Source organism: Copadichromis virginalis, linkage group LG22, assembly GCF_057382275.1.
Source record: "Copadichromis virginalis isolate Kocher_CV1m ecotype Utaka linkage group LG22, C_Virginalis_male_GT1.1, whole genome shotgun sequence".
In the NCBI taxonomy this organism is placed as follows: Eukaryota; Metazoa; Chordata; class Actinopteri; order Cichliformes; family Cichlidae; genus Copadichromis; species Copadichromis virginalis.
The window spans coordinates 3,473,838-3,488,615 of record NC_140638.1 but is presented as its reverse complement, the minus strand read 5'-3'; the positions used below and the strand labels follow the sequence as shown (position 1 = coordinate 3,488,615).

At 39.7% G+C, this 14,778-nt stretch overlaps 1 pseudogene across 1 annotated transcript; it reads left to right on the top strand.

The window, feature by feature from the left end:
• The first annotated feature begins 11,223 nt into the window (after window positions 1-11,223).
• Window positions 11,224-13,726, top strand: LOC146682433 (Ig kappa-b4 chain C region pseudogene; annotated as a pseudogene). The gene is made up of 3 exons (XR_014917742.1): window positions 11,224-11,278; window positions 11,986-12,093; window positions 13,179-13,726. The product of XR_014917742.1 is annotated as an Ig kappa-b4 chain C region pseudogene (transcript).
• The last annotated feature ends 1,052 nt before the right edge of the window (window positions 13,727-14,778 follow it).

Sequence of the window (14,778 nt, the reverse complement as noted above, 5' to 3'; positions counted from 1 at the left end):
TGCTGGAGAAAAACTTGCTGCTGGTTCTCTGATACTTTTACTGTCACTATCAGGAGAAGAGTACTGCTCCTTATGCAGAATGGTGGGATGTTTCTGAGAACAAGTCTCACACGTGTGTCTTTGCTGGCAGCCTTTGCTCAGATGCCCCTGTGACAGGCAACCAAAACACAAGCTCTTTGATTTGAGGAAATCAAGCCTTTCTCTGTGAGGCTTTTGCTTGAGGAGTCTGCAGGTACTGAGGTTATGCCCTCCCTTATGACAGAAAAGACACTGTCTTCCACCTGTAGGGCCTATATTTTCCCTTTCCCTCTTTGTCTGCTCTGCACTGTTTAATACAGGTGCTGTATTAGTAGCAAAGATGCTTTCCCTCTCCTTGAATTTCAGAGCATTCTCTCTGCACACCTTTGCTTTGCCCTTGTCTCTAGACAAAGTGGTGTCCTGAATGTTACCAAATAATGGGTGAGAAGCGATCTTTGCCTGCTTCTCTACAAAACTGACCAGATCAGCGAATCTAGCTCTCATTGCTGTACGTTCTTGAATGTCACAGGCGAAACCCCTCCACCTTTCCCTTAATTTAAAAGGAAGCTTGGAGATGACTGTTCTCATATTAGTAGGGCTATCCATCTCCTCAATGTACTCCATGCTGTCTACTGTGTTACAGCAACTAGTGAGGAACATAGCAAACTCCGTCAGTGCATCACCATCCTCTGGCTTGATTACAGGCCATTTTAGAGCTCTTTCAATGTAGGCTGAGGCAATAGTATATTCATCCCCGAAATGCTTGCGCAGAAGCCTCTTAGCTTCAGCGTAGCCCCTGTCAGGATACATGTGCGAACAGCTACGAACAAGAACCTTGGGTCTCCCTTGGGTGAACTGCTCCAGGAAGCGCAACCTATCTCTATTGCTGTCTGTCCTTTCCTCAATCCCATGCTCGAACGCTTTCATAAAAAACCCAAACTCCAGTGGATCCCCACTGAATACTGGAACATCCAAAGGAGGGAGAGTGGATGCTTTCTGTTGTTTTACTAGGAGCTCTGTAATCTCGTTTTGTCGCTTCATGACATCCAACAAGTCTTTAACATCAGCCATCCTGCCTTGACTAGTAATAGACTGGCTATTATCCTTCTTATTCAATGGATGAGGAAGCCTGCTACTCCTTTCTGAGCCCTGCATTACCTCCGACTCACATTCTCGACCGACATCTCCATGTTCTGGCTGAACCAAACCAAAACTGGCCCCAATACTTTGGCCCGGAGCTCTTTGGCAGGTAGCCATTTTGTTGACCAAGTCAGCAGAAGTGTTATGGGCTGGCTCCTTCACAGTCAGCACCTCAAGCTTTGCGTTAGCTGCAGCAATAGCTGTTTGCAACTCCCATTCCTCCCTTTTTGCCTTAAGAACAGCTTCTTGTCTGTCAATCTCCATCTTTTGCTTTAATGCCTCAGCACGTGCTACCAGAGCAGCCCTCTCTGCCTCAATCTTTAGCCTGGCAGAATATGTGGTCGAAGACACAACAGAAGAGGTTCGACTGCTTCGATGTGCTTTACTGCGTCTGGACGAAATTGCTGAAGCACTGTCTGCAGGCTCAACTTCAGCATCAACCATTCTTGCTTCATCTGCTTGCGTTTCCACTCGTTTTAACCATCTCTCTACTTTCTCCACAAAACTTCTCAAATAGCTAGCCTTTGGCTCATACCACTGTGTCTGATCATGAAGAAGTTCCGACTCAGTCAAGTGATTTTTAACTGCATCGTTGTTTTCACAAAACTCAATATATATTTTTGAGAAGTCAGTGGCTAATTTAACAGCCACTTCCTCAAAATTGCCGTCATCTTCCATAAGCTCCTCAATCTCTTTTATCTTTCTAGTAAGGTAACCCAACTTGGTTTTCCTTGTCACTTTAAGATGCTGAAGCTTTTCCTCTTGTGCTTTAAAAGTTGGCTTGGAAACTCTTTTTTCCTGCTGCTCCATATTAATTGCGCTGGCATAAACCTTTCAATGCAATTAATCCTTTACACAGGCCATGTACCACTTAACCATACAGGAATTTTCACAAACCGTAAAGCAGGCACAGCCTCTTACTTTTCAGATGCGGGGTTTTCTTACTGCCGAAAGGATCCGGAAAACACGGGAAGGCTTAAGCGCATCCTCTTTCACGTCCCGTTTTCCGTTTTCCCTTGCCGCGCCGCGGGCCGATTAACTCTGTGCGCCGGTGACGCGTGCGTAATCCTCTCACTTTCGGAGCAGTTTTCTGACTAATATAGCGGCAACCTTCGGTCCTTCTTTGCCGCTTTTGCAGAACGTAAAGTTTCTGACTCGTGCTCTTGTTAAGTCTCTTGGATGCCTTCCGGTAGCAAAAAACGAGGCGAAGGAAAAAAGGGGCAAAACATTTATTTTCCTTACAAAACGAAAGGTACAAAACAAATGCCTCTGGTGGGAGCTCCGTTTATATTCCCTTTGTGTGGCTACAAAAAATAACATTAAAACGGCGACGGTCAGAAAACTGTTGCTCCACGTCCTGCTTGCTTACCTAACCTTTTTTCCCTACCCCTCCGCATGCGGGCCAAATACACACCCCCTTTACGACATCTACCAACACTTTACAACAACAACAGACTAACAAAGCAGGATTAATTTATGGAGCACAGCATATTACATTATAACCTAAAATGATCAAGATTATAATAAAAACTTAAAGATCATGACAAATACTTAAATATGGCATGATGTAACTGAGTAAAATATTGGCCTGGACTTGGCTCCAACACCGGCCGCAATCTATGTGAAAAGATAAGGATTATTTTTCTAGAGTCAAGCCTGCTGAAGACAGTTTAAACTCAAAGGTGGAATTGTGTGAATTTATAAGCTCATCAATAGAAATTTCGAAGCCTAAAGAAAACATGACATGAGACTCATTCTGACGTCAACAGAGTGACAGGAATCCTTGTTGATGGCTGCTTGGCTTGAAATGCTACTGATTTAGCATCAGTGTGTGAGCTAATGATAGTGAAGCTGTTTATGAAATGTGTGCCTGAGCTCTTCTGTGGCTGATCTAAATGAACAGAAGGTCCTCTTTGCAGAAGGCAGATGAGTTCACACTAATGCACTAAGTGACTTTATTCATCCTGAACTCTGCTCTGATTGGCTGAAAGCTGCTAACATGCAGGCTAAAGGCCTCACTTTCAAATGTTTGTTGTCTGAACATGAAGACGAGAAAAAACGGAAAAACTCTGGTCCCATAAGAGCTGAATGTAAAACTGGATATATTTGACTTTAAACTGATTCGATATAATCTTCAGAAATCGCTGAGCTTCAGGGTGACTGAGTGTTGAGATTTGTTTCTTTTGTTTAAAGACAGCGTGTCTGTGATCCATTATGAAGCTGAGGTCAAAGTTCATGATCAAGCATCTTCTAACTACTCAAAGATTCACAGCAACAACCGTGACAGTTTGAGATTTCCTGAGTTTTTTAGTGGGTAGAAAGAAGTTTCCACCATAATGATCATTTAATAGTGAACTTTAGATTTCTGAGTGATATGATGAAAAATTCAGTCCCTTCATGAAATTGTGGTTGTGCTCATTGAACTGTGTCAGTCTCTGCTGCAGCTGGAAGTTACTGCAGTTTCTGTTCAGTCTGACTGAGGGAGGTTTTTGTACGACTGTTTTTCACTGTGTGAACCGCTCCCAAGAGTTGACATTAAATTCTCCTTTACAGTAATAAACTGCTGCATCTTCAGCCTGGACTCCACTGATGGTCAGAGTGAAATCTTTGTTTGATCCACTGCCTGTAAAACGAGCTGGAATCCCTGATTGTCGAGTGGTAGCAGTATAAATGAGCAGTTTGGGAACTCCTCCATCTTTCTGTTGGTACCAGGATAAAAGGTTGGAGCTATAAACATTCTGTCCAGTTGTACATTTTATGGTGGCAGATCCTCCCACAGCAGAGCTCACTGCTCCAGGCTGAGTCACTGGGACCTGAGGTTTGGACTCTGAGGACACAGAGACAAAGACATAAAGCAGCTTCATGGTTTTGTGGGCTTCATTTCAGAGGGACAGATGTTGATAGAGGAGAGGAGTTTGATTCTCTGGACTTTACCTGTGAAGCAGCAGCAGAGGAGAGTCCAGATGAGGACGCAGATCAAAGTCATGTTTTTGATGAGGAGGATTTCTGTGGCTTCTGTTGTGATGAAGGACAGCTGTCAGTCATCCAGTGTTCAACTCTCAGGACTATAAACTCTCCCAGAGCACTGGAGCATGGTGCTGCTGATGCAAAGTGCCTCTATGGAAATCATCTGACTCCAACAGGGACTTGCTTCAATCAGCTCGCATGTTAAAGAATGATTTTTACAATTAAATCCTCTGTCTGGACTCTTGGGGTAACTCTCGACTCTGCATACATTTAGGATTCTAATGCAAACCTCTAGTTTTTGTCTTGTTATTCATTTCTATTCATTTATTTCTTCATTGTAATTCATTGCACACTTTTGTAAGCATTATGAGCAAGCACCCGCTTGTCTTGAAAGGTAAATAAAATTTCACTTACTTTTGTCGTGTTGTTGAATGATGGATCAGCTAGTTTGTCACAATACTCCACGTGTAACATGTTATATAGATAGCTTTGAAATGAGTAAGCAATATAGAAAAATTACAATAAAGGTTGTGTCATTTTACTAAAGAATGCTTCACATCAGCTGCCAGAATTACACAGGGAACACATTGACACCCCCCCCAAAAAAAAAAAAAAAAAAGTGCAGCGATAGCTCAGTAGGTAGAGTGCTCGCCCCCTAATTTTAAGTTCAGGGATTCAAATCCACAGAATGGCTGCCTTGAGGTACCCCTGAGCAAGGTACCGTCTCTACTCACTACTCCTGGGTGCTGGATTGGCAGCTGCTCACTGCTTCACAATGTGAATGGGTTATGTGCACAGGACTAATTTTCTACGGGACTGATAAAGTGTGCAAAAAAAAATCATTTGTTGAGTTTGTTTGTTTCAGAGTCAGAGAGCCGTGTCTCTCTCAGAGGTTTTTGTACGACGGCTCAATGAGTTTGTATCACTGTGGTAGACTTTTGGTGGAGGAACCAGACTGGATGTTGGAAGTAAGTTTTTACCCTTTAAAATGATAAAAATAATATGTTATATTTGCTTCAGTTGTTGGCTGTTGGGTGAGATAAAAAAAAGCATCAAAACTTTATTTTGTTGTTTTTCCTGATATCACAGGGAGGCTGACAGAAATTTATGTCTAAATTTGTGTTTGAAACTTTTACCTACTTGATGTTGATAAACCAGTTCCTTCAATGTTTTTTCTTTATATGATCTTCACAGTAAGTTGTTGTTAAGAAATATACTCTAAAACACTTCTTCAGTAAAGACTCAGAGAAGAGAAACACACAGAACTTCTTGCTAGCAAGGGCAGCCTCCAGCACTGAGGCTCACGCTGAGAAACTGCCCCGGTCTTTATTTATACTTCAGTGGGTGCGTGTGTGTGTGTGTGTGTGTGTGTGTGTGGTCCTGCTGATCAAAGGGTCATATAACAGCACAAAAGGAACATCCTTGGTCAGGAAGAGGGTAGTCTCCCCCTCACCCTAGATGGTTCACCCTAGATAACACAGTGAAGAAGTCTAACAGTTCATCTAAACAAAAGGGACTTAGACTAAAACAGACATAGCTACTGTAGCCAGGTGGAAGTTCGATATTATGGGACACTGGATGGTGCTGTTTCTTTTGGGGTACCCCTGAGAGCGCAAGGGTTCATGGGGATCTACAGAGACATTCACGGGAGTGCTAGCTTGCATTGGTGTTATGTGGGTGTGCAATTGCCTTTTGTCGCTGCCTGATATGTTTTAAATGCAAAGTGTGCAACAGTTAAGGCACCAGGAGTTGCTGCAACCAACTTCGCCGTTCATCTCAGAGGGATCTATATTCCGTTTTCTGCTGAATTAATGCACTGTATGTATTTGAGTCCACACTTGTATTATACTATCTCTGTGGGTAAGAGGGAAATGTACCTTGTTAACTGTTTAATCTTGGCTCTGTATCTTAGCAGGAGAAGCCACTACAGTTACTTTTGCACTGCTAAATTTGTTTTATTTATGTATGGGTTTATATCAGACACAAAATGACGCTAGACGTCCTTGAGTTCCAGATGCTGATAAAGTTGGGGAAATAACCTGCAGTAGCAGTGGGTTACCAGTGCACAAAGCTGTTACTGGATAAGAACTGTCTGTAACAATTTTATTTCTTTATTTTTACAACCTTTTTATTTTCTTCTGAGCGCTTACTTTATCATACAGATTAAAAGAACCCCAAAGATAATCTGTGTTCTGGGCTGGTTAATTTAGCCAGGCTACACTACGTTAAAACAATAAAACAATAAAACAAGGTACGACCTCTCCCCATGCTCCCAGGATGTGGGGGTGGACGCTGAAACACCTTGAAGTGTTACAGGCCCCCTAGGATGAGACATTCTTTCACTATGCCACCAACTATATACTTCTACACACAAATGATTACATGCAGCATTCTACCATATGCAAACTTATATCATTAAAAGATTATACTGACTACTAAGTACAATTTTCCTATTAACAGTTGTGGAAAAACTAAATTTTACATGAATAAAAATTTTTCTGCATCATCTTCCTTGGTTTCAGATTAAGGTTAATTGTATAGTAAATATCTCTGTTTATGCAGAAAATTGTTTTAGTGAGTTGTGTTTGTAAACGAATTTTGGCCAACAAGGGCTTCCCCTCAGACTGGAGTCTGTCCTGGATCGTTGACGGCCGCAGATGCAGCAGCATTGATTGTGAAGTGAGCAGGAGCCCCGGGGTGCAGCAGACAGTCATGAGCTGATTTACTGGGGACATGACGTTGTTGTTGTTGTTGTTGTTGTTTAAACTTTGCTACAGCTCTCAGTCTGCAGACTTTTTCAATCTCAGTCTCTTTATTCTTCATCTCTTTGTTGCCTGTTTTATGAACTTGTCTCAAGATTTTACAACGATAAAGATTTTTCAACAGAACATGTCCTGTTATTTCTGCTGTTTGTTGTATATGTATATAAATACATTAACATGGATTTCAAAAAAAACCAAAACATTTAACACATTTTATTAAACATCAGTTTTGATCTGGTTACAAACAGACTGATTAATTGAAATAAATAAACCAGTTTAAAAAAAGAAAAAAAGACATATAATGGATAAATCAACAGGCTAATTAGATTTACTGTGTTAACACACAGTAAATCGTGTTTGTTTGTAAATAACTTGTATTCCTATGTATTATCTTGATAACAATGATAATGTTTGTAAATAAAAATATTATATTTATTAATCATTAATTTTCTCCCTTCATTTTTCACAGCTTATTAAAACTGATTATTTCAACATTTTAATGAATGAAGAAAATAGTTTGTGTTGTCAAAAAGGTCGTACCAGTATTGAGATACAACTAATAAACAGCATCAAAGTAAACAATGAAGTAATGTTGCAATTTGTACATTTTCAGACTGAATACAAACTATTTTCTGACTTTAATGAATATTTTTGATATCAGTATTAGCATTATTGCTATTTGATTGGGGATCAGCCATCTGAAAAGTGTTTGGAGACTCATTGTTTTTACAAGACTTTAAATATTTTTGACTTTATCAACAATAAACAAATAAAAACACTAATATTTATTTAATAGAAAACAAAAAGGTCCTGGTTTAAATTGATATGATTATGAGATTTGGATATCATTGCATTTTGTGAAAGTTGCCTGAAAAGCTGTGTGTGTGTGTGTGTGTGTGTGTGTGTGTGTGTGTGTGTGTGTGTGTGTCCTCAGTGAACTGTATCAGTCTCTGCAGTATCTTCCAGCTGCAGCAGTCACTTCAGTTTCTGTTCAGTCTGACTGAGGGAGGTTTTTGTACGACTGTTTTTCACTGTGTGAACACACGCTGACTGTTGATGCTGTGATAACTCTGACAGTAATAAACTGCTGCATCTTCAGCCTGGACTCCACTGATGGTCAGAGTGAAGTCAGACTTTGATCCACTGCCTGTAAAACGAGCTGGAATCCCTGATACTCGATTGCTAGCAACATAAATGAGCAGTTTAGGAACTCCTCCATCTTTCTGTTGGTACCAGGCTAAAGCGATGGAACCAAGAACATCCTGACTGGTCCGACACTTGATGTTCACAGATCCTCCCACAGCAGAGCTCACTGCTCCAGGCTGAGTCACTGTGATCTGTCCTCTGGACTCTGAGGACACAGAGACAAAAACATAAAGCAGCTTCATGGTTTTGTGGGCTTCATTTCAGAGGGACAGATGTTGATAGAGGAGAGGAGTTTGATTCTCTGGACTTTACCTGTGAAGCAGCAGCAGAGGAGAGTCCAGATGAGGACGCAGATCAAAGTCATGTTTTTGATGAGGAGGATTTCTGTGGCTTCTGTTGTGATGAAGGACAGCTGTCAGTCATCCAGTGTTCAACTCTCAGGACTATAAACTCTCCCAGAGCACTGGAGCATGGTGCTGCTGATGCAAAGTGCCTCTCTATGGAAATCATCTGACCAAGTTTAGAGGCACAATGTGAAAAAGTAAAGGTCTGGACTTCACTACATGTTTTTACAACATTCTGTACGCCACGCAGATCCTGATGGGTTTGAAGAACTACTAACTGATTATATTTAAAATAAGTTCATTTAACAGTTGCTCTTTGCTAAGATGTAGAGAAGTAAGAAATTCAAATCTTTTCTAAATTCCTTCGTTCATGTTTGTAGCATTAAATATTTCATGGAAAGCATTTAGTCAGTGATTTTATGGTGGTGTACAGTGGTGGGTCACACTTACTGGAATCAATGTAACTCTATAAATGTAACTTTTTGGAGTAAATTCTACTTGCTGGTGAAGATCATGTGACCTAACTGAAAGCTTCACAGTGGGAATACAATAGACTTTGTGGAGAAAGTGTTTTCTAAACCACTTGTGCCACTGTGCTGGTATTTGGAAAGAATGTAATACCACATATTATTTGTATGAATGCAGTTATACTCACTGTATGTAAAGTACTATTGAGTGAGACATGCTGTTTGACTTATTGGAAACACATTTTTTAGTTAAGCATAACATTTCATTGGTTTTGTTTGCGATGTTGTTGATTATTAAAGTTTCTGATGACAATGTAAATTTTAAAATGTTGCTATAGGAGACCATTAAGATGGCTGTGATCCAAAATTAAATATGGTTCAAACATCATGATACAACATGATTTCCTCCAGTACCATCCACCTCCAACATATGTTACAGTTTCTGTCAGTTTGCTGCAGTTTCAAATCAGTGATGCTTTTCCCCAATCAAATTAGCCTTTCTCATTGTTTTTATACACACATACACACTGCTGTTGTTTCTACACTAATAAAGGGATTTGTTACTTTGTTGATCCACTTGAATCTCACAACTCTTCGAAACAGTTTTGTCAGACAGAACTCCAGATCTGTCACTTTGCTGAATACTGTCCAACACTGCATTAGTGTTTCCACTCAAATGACTTCAAAGCAGTGAAATTGCTCTTCAATTATAATCACATATGGACACATGTTCTCAGAAGACGTTTAAGTTGAAACATTTGGAAATGCATAATCTCAGTCTTGTGTCACACGTCCATGCCATGGCACTGCTACTGTAATTACACAGAAACATATACTATATGCACTCACAGACCACTTTATTAGGTACACCTTGCTAGTACCGGGCTGGACCCCCTTTTGCCTTCTGAGCTGCCTGAATGCTTTGTAGCATAGATTCAACAAGTATAACATATAGTTGCTGCAGATTTGCCAGCTGGGCACCCCTTTCAACCACATCCCAAAAATGCTGTCTTTAACTGAGATCTGGTGACTGTGGAGGCCATTGGAGCACCGTGTTTTTGTTTTTTTGTTCTTATAAGTTTGGTCACTCCATGTGAATTATAACCTCAGTTTCCTGTTCTTAGGTGACAGGCCCTGCAGTGCAGTCTTCTACTGCTGTAGCCCATCTGCTTCAAGGTCACATGTTGTGCTTGCAGACATGCTCTTCTGCGTCTTGTTTGTATCGAGTGGTTGATTGAGTTATTGTTGCCGTCCTATAAACGCAAAACTTTCAGGCCGTTCTCCTCTGGCCTTTGACATCAACATTTTTCAGACCGTTCCCATCAACCCTACAAATGGCTGTGTAAAGAAATCCCAGCAGATCAGCCTGTCTGGCATCAACAACCATGACACTGTTAATTATCTTTCTTAATGATGCTTGAATTAATCCTCAGCAGGCTGTGTCCAACATGTCTACATGTGTAAATGCTATGAGGTGCTGACATGTGATTGGCTGATATTTGGATTAACAAGCAGTTTAACAGGTGTACTTAATAACCTAATAAACATATGCAGTATGACTTTACTGGACTATACAGTAGTTGGTGCTGTGGTCTCAGATTGTATACATTTTCTTTTCCTGACACATGACACAATAATAATGAGTATTATTTTGCTTTTCTCCATTTCATCAGTTTTGTAAGGTTAAAAAAATACAAAAAAAACATCAGATTTGATTTTTGTTTCTGAAAACAGTTTTAAACTTCTCATTAGCTGTCACAGTCCGGGTGAGCTGCTGGTAAATTTCCACTAAGTCCATGTTCTCCTGTGTCTGCCCCTGGGCAGAGCCGTCATCTCCTCACATGGAGCCAACCTGGAGCAACCTACTCAGGATATTTAAGACCAGCGTTGCCGTCTCTTCACTGCTAGTTTGCCAACTTACCCTTGGTGCTAACAGGCTACCATGCTTCATGCTCCTTTGCCTAAGTCTATGTACTTACCTCGTTCTTCATGTGCTACAGCTCTCCTCTTTAAAATTCAACCACACCTGGAGAAGTCTGTGAACCCACTAACCCCCTTTTCCTCTCTCCCTCTTGATCACCACGCCACCTTAGGCCAGCACGCTACGTTTTCTTGTCATGAATCTCACGTCAAGTATAACTCTGTGTTTTTGTGCCAAATAAAGATTTGTGTGAAGCAAACTCAACCGTCTCCACATGTGGTCCAGCACTTGAGTCCAGTTTCGTACAGGCCTTTGGCCCCTTGTGACATTAGGCCTACATTTTTTGCAGTACTCTTTCCAAAGTAGGTGAGGTTTTGAGAAAAATGACAAAACAAAAAAACCTGTTTTGATGTCTTAAAACGACGGTGAAAGTGTTTTATGAAGTGTCTTTTGCATAGATGAGTCTGTGTGGTGAAAAAGGCCTTACATATTTGGAGAGCTGCATTAAGAGTGGTGAGAATGACGTTCCTGATGTAAGACTTTCACCAAAGCAACTGAGAAAAGCAGTGATGGGGAAACATTTACTGAAGTTCATTTAAGTGTTCACGAATAAATGTCAGTGAAGTCGTTTGAAAACGTGTGTGTGTGTGTGAAACATGTCAAAAGTAAACCAAAGCAACACATGGTGATAAAACCCGAATTGAATGGTAATGTTTACCAGTTAGAAGCCTTCACAGTGAGAACAGCACAGAGCACAGTCTTCTCTACCTGGAAGGAATTTTCAAAGCTTCCTAAAACACCATTATTTGTAGACAGAATTCCAAAATAGAAATAAAAACTCATTAAAAAAACCCTGTATGTGTAGGCAGCGTCTTAACAATGGACATGTTCCTTCAGAAATTAAAAAAATATATATAGAAAAAAATGCTGGTACACTTTCCAGAACTTAATATTTTTGTGAAATTCAAAACATAACTACATGAATCTGAAGTGTTTTTGAAGCGTTTTAGGCTGAGAATTAGTTTCAGTGTTTAGAGCTGTGAAAAAATAAGTGCCAGGTTTCAAGAGATGTTTTCACATGTGAAAGCTGTAAAATCTACATTTTGAAATCAGATTCTTTAAATATTGTTGTAATGGGCTTTATTTGTTTTAATTACACTATTATAATATTAATAAATTATACAAACAGTGAATGATTTTGTTGAGTTTGTTTGTCTCAGAGTCAGAGAGCCGTGTCTCTCTACAGTCAGAGGTTTTTGTACGGCGCCTCAATGAGTTTGTATCACTGTGGTACACGTTCGGTGGAGGAACCAGACTGGATGTTGGAAGTAAGACAAAAACAAAGTTACTTCTATGCCCTTTTTCTCTTTAATTTAATTTTCTTTTCTTTAATTTCATTTAATATGAAAGGCTAGGAAACTTTTTGTGTAACTGATTAATTATTTTATTCATAAATTTTGTCCTCAGAAACAAAGTCAGCTTTGGAAATGAATATTCAGACACTCAGGACAATTTCCAATGAAAATCTGGGATGTTTCATATTATTCATTATTATTTGTAGTTCTGATGATAAAGTTGTATTTTGAGGGCTTGTAGGTTTAGTTCAGTCTGACAGAGTCAGAGAGCCGTGTCTCTCTACAGTCAGAGGTTTTTGTACGGCGCCTCAATGAGTTTGTATCACTGTGGTACACGTTCGGTGGAGGAACCAGACTGGAATTTGGAAGTAAGTTAATTAAACTGTGTTTATTATGAAATATTGTATCATTTTATTTAATAATTATTTTTTAGGCTGTTTAGATGAGACAAAAGTATTTTTTTTTAATTTAAAATAATTTAGTGTTTGATGTTTGTCCTTTTTACTGGACTAATTCAGATGAGCTCTGCGAGTTTCTCTTGTTTAATCTACATTTCTGTCACAGTAAAATGTAGACAAGAGTAAACTTCATCATCTTATGATTAGTTTGTAAATTTCCACCACATCAGCTGCTGTTTGGATGAGTTAAAGTTTGCTTTCTGATGTTTTTATCGTGTCAGATGTTTCAGATTTAGTTTGAAATCATGTGAGCTGTTCAATAACATTTCAAATCTACATGAATGAGTAGCTGCTCTGTGCTTGTGTCCACTAATGTCTTCAGTCGTCCATGATTTAGACTTCTAATCATTTTAAAGCCAAACTTCTGCTGTAAATGTTTCCACATCTGCTTCTTTTATTTCCAGTGTAGTTTGAACATATTTCAGCTCAAACTGTGTGATGATTCTCTCTGTGCTGATATGCATGAGAGGTTTCTTAAAGGGAAGTGAAACAATGTGTGAGTGAATGACTGGTGGAGCAGAAAAAACACCTGACAGAAACTTCTTAACGGAGAAATTCAAATTGTGGTTCCTGTCCTCTAAGCTGATTGGTGTTTCCTAGGTGATACCCGCCCCGCCCTGAAGGTGCTGGGTCCCTCCAACAAGGAGCTGGAGCAGGGGAAGGCCACGCTCATGTGTGTGGCCAACAAGGGCTTCCCCTCAGACTGGAGTCTGTCCTGGAAGACGAGCGACAGCAGTGGCAGCAGCAGCATCAGAGGGGAGGAGAGCAGGACTCCTGGAGTGCTGCAGAATGACGGCCTCTACAGCTGGAGCAGCACCCTGACGCTCACTGCAGACCAGTGGGGGAAGGTGGGCTCTGTGACCTGTGAGGCCACCCAGGGCTCCCAGTCTCTGGTCTCAGAGATACTGAGGAGAGACCAGTGTTCCCAGTCCTGATGTCAATCACTGAGTCTTTCATGCTGTTTTTCTTCTGTCTCTTTGTTTCTTTGTGTTTGCAGATTTAAAAAATAAACTCATCAAACAGTCATGTTTCCATCTCATAATGACAACAATCAGAGCAACAATCTCCTCTAGTTTCATCCTTTTGTGTCTGTTGTAAAGCTGATATTTCAAACTCTTAAAAGAATAAAAATGTACCGAGAAAACATGTTCTTTGACTCTGTGAGTTTAATAAATGCACATTAAAAAATTAAGATTTTGTAATATTTGTAAAACCAGACCAAAAGAAAAATGTAAACAGACACATCAAGTGTAATGTGCAGTGAAAATGGTTAAATATATTTTTTAATCCACATATTAAATATTTCTCTATAAGATGTTGAGGTCATGTCAACCATAGATTATCTGTGTGCTCTTCATAATTTCTAGTCTCAAAGCTGTTTTATGATCTACATTTTAATCTGATCTAAAACCTAATAAGTAAAATTAAAGAGCAGGGTGTCATCTGTATGTTTAAACAGAGATCATTTAAATCAAGTTCAAGTGAAGATTTACTGATGTTTGATTAATGAACTATTTGACAGTGAAACTCTGATGAAGCACCAAAGCAGACAAGAGTCTAGAAGCTGGTGGTGGCAGAGGTGAAGCAGGTGGAGACTTAGCTGAGGATCTCTAATTGTCAGGATGAGGTGGAGATCAGGAGTCTGAGAGTTAAAGCACACAAAACAGAGGCTGAGTAACTCACAGAAGGTAGCGAGACAATAACTGGACTCAAATAATGACGACAGAATTGAGCTTGAAGTGGACATGATGTTAAGAACAGACTAACAGAGCAAACACAGGAATGCAGGCAGATGAGAGACTACAGGTCTGCTTTAATCAACTTATATAGAAGTTAATCTCTTCTAGCCCTTGTGATGTCCTCCCGATTTGCATACAATGCGAGCCATCAGGGGTCAAAAGTGTCTCCACTTCATTTGACTGTTTTTTAAAGTATAAAGTATAAATTGTCAATCAATTCAGTGTTACACCTTAGTTTTACTTAAGACCAACACATTAACACAAAATTTACTCAACATTTTACATTTTAGGGCCACCAGACCTTCTTTACAAAAAATAAACCCTGTTTTTTAGCGAAAATAAAACAAGAAAATTAAATATTTAATTGTTTAGATAATTTTGACTATCTGAATAACTAGAGAGTGCTGTATGTTGAACTTTAGTGAGAATTCTTTTTTTGAACCATTTATAAATTTTAAATG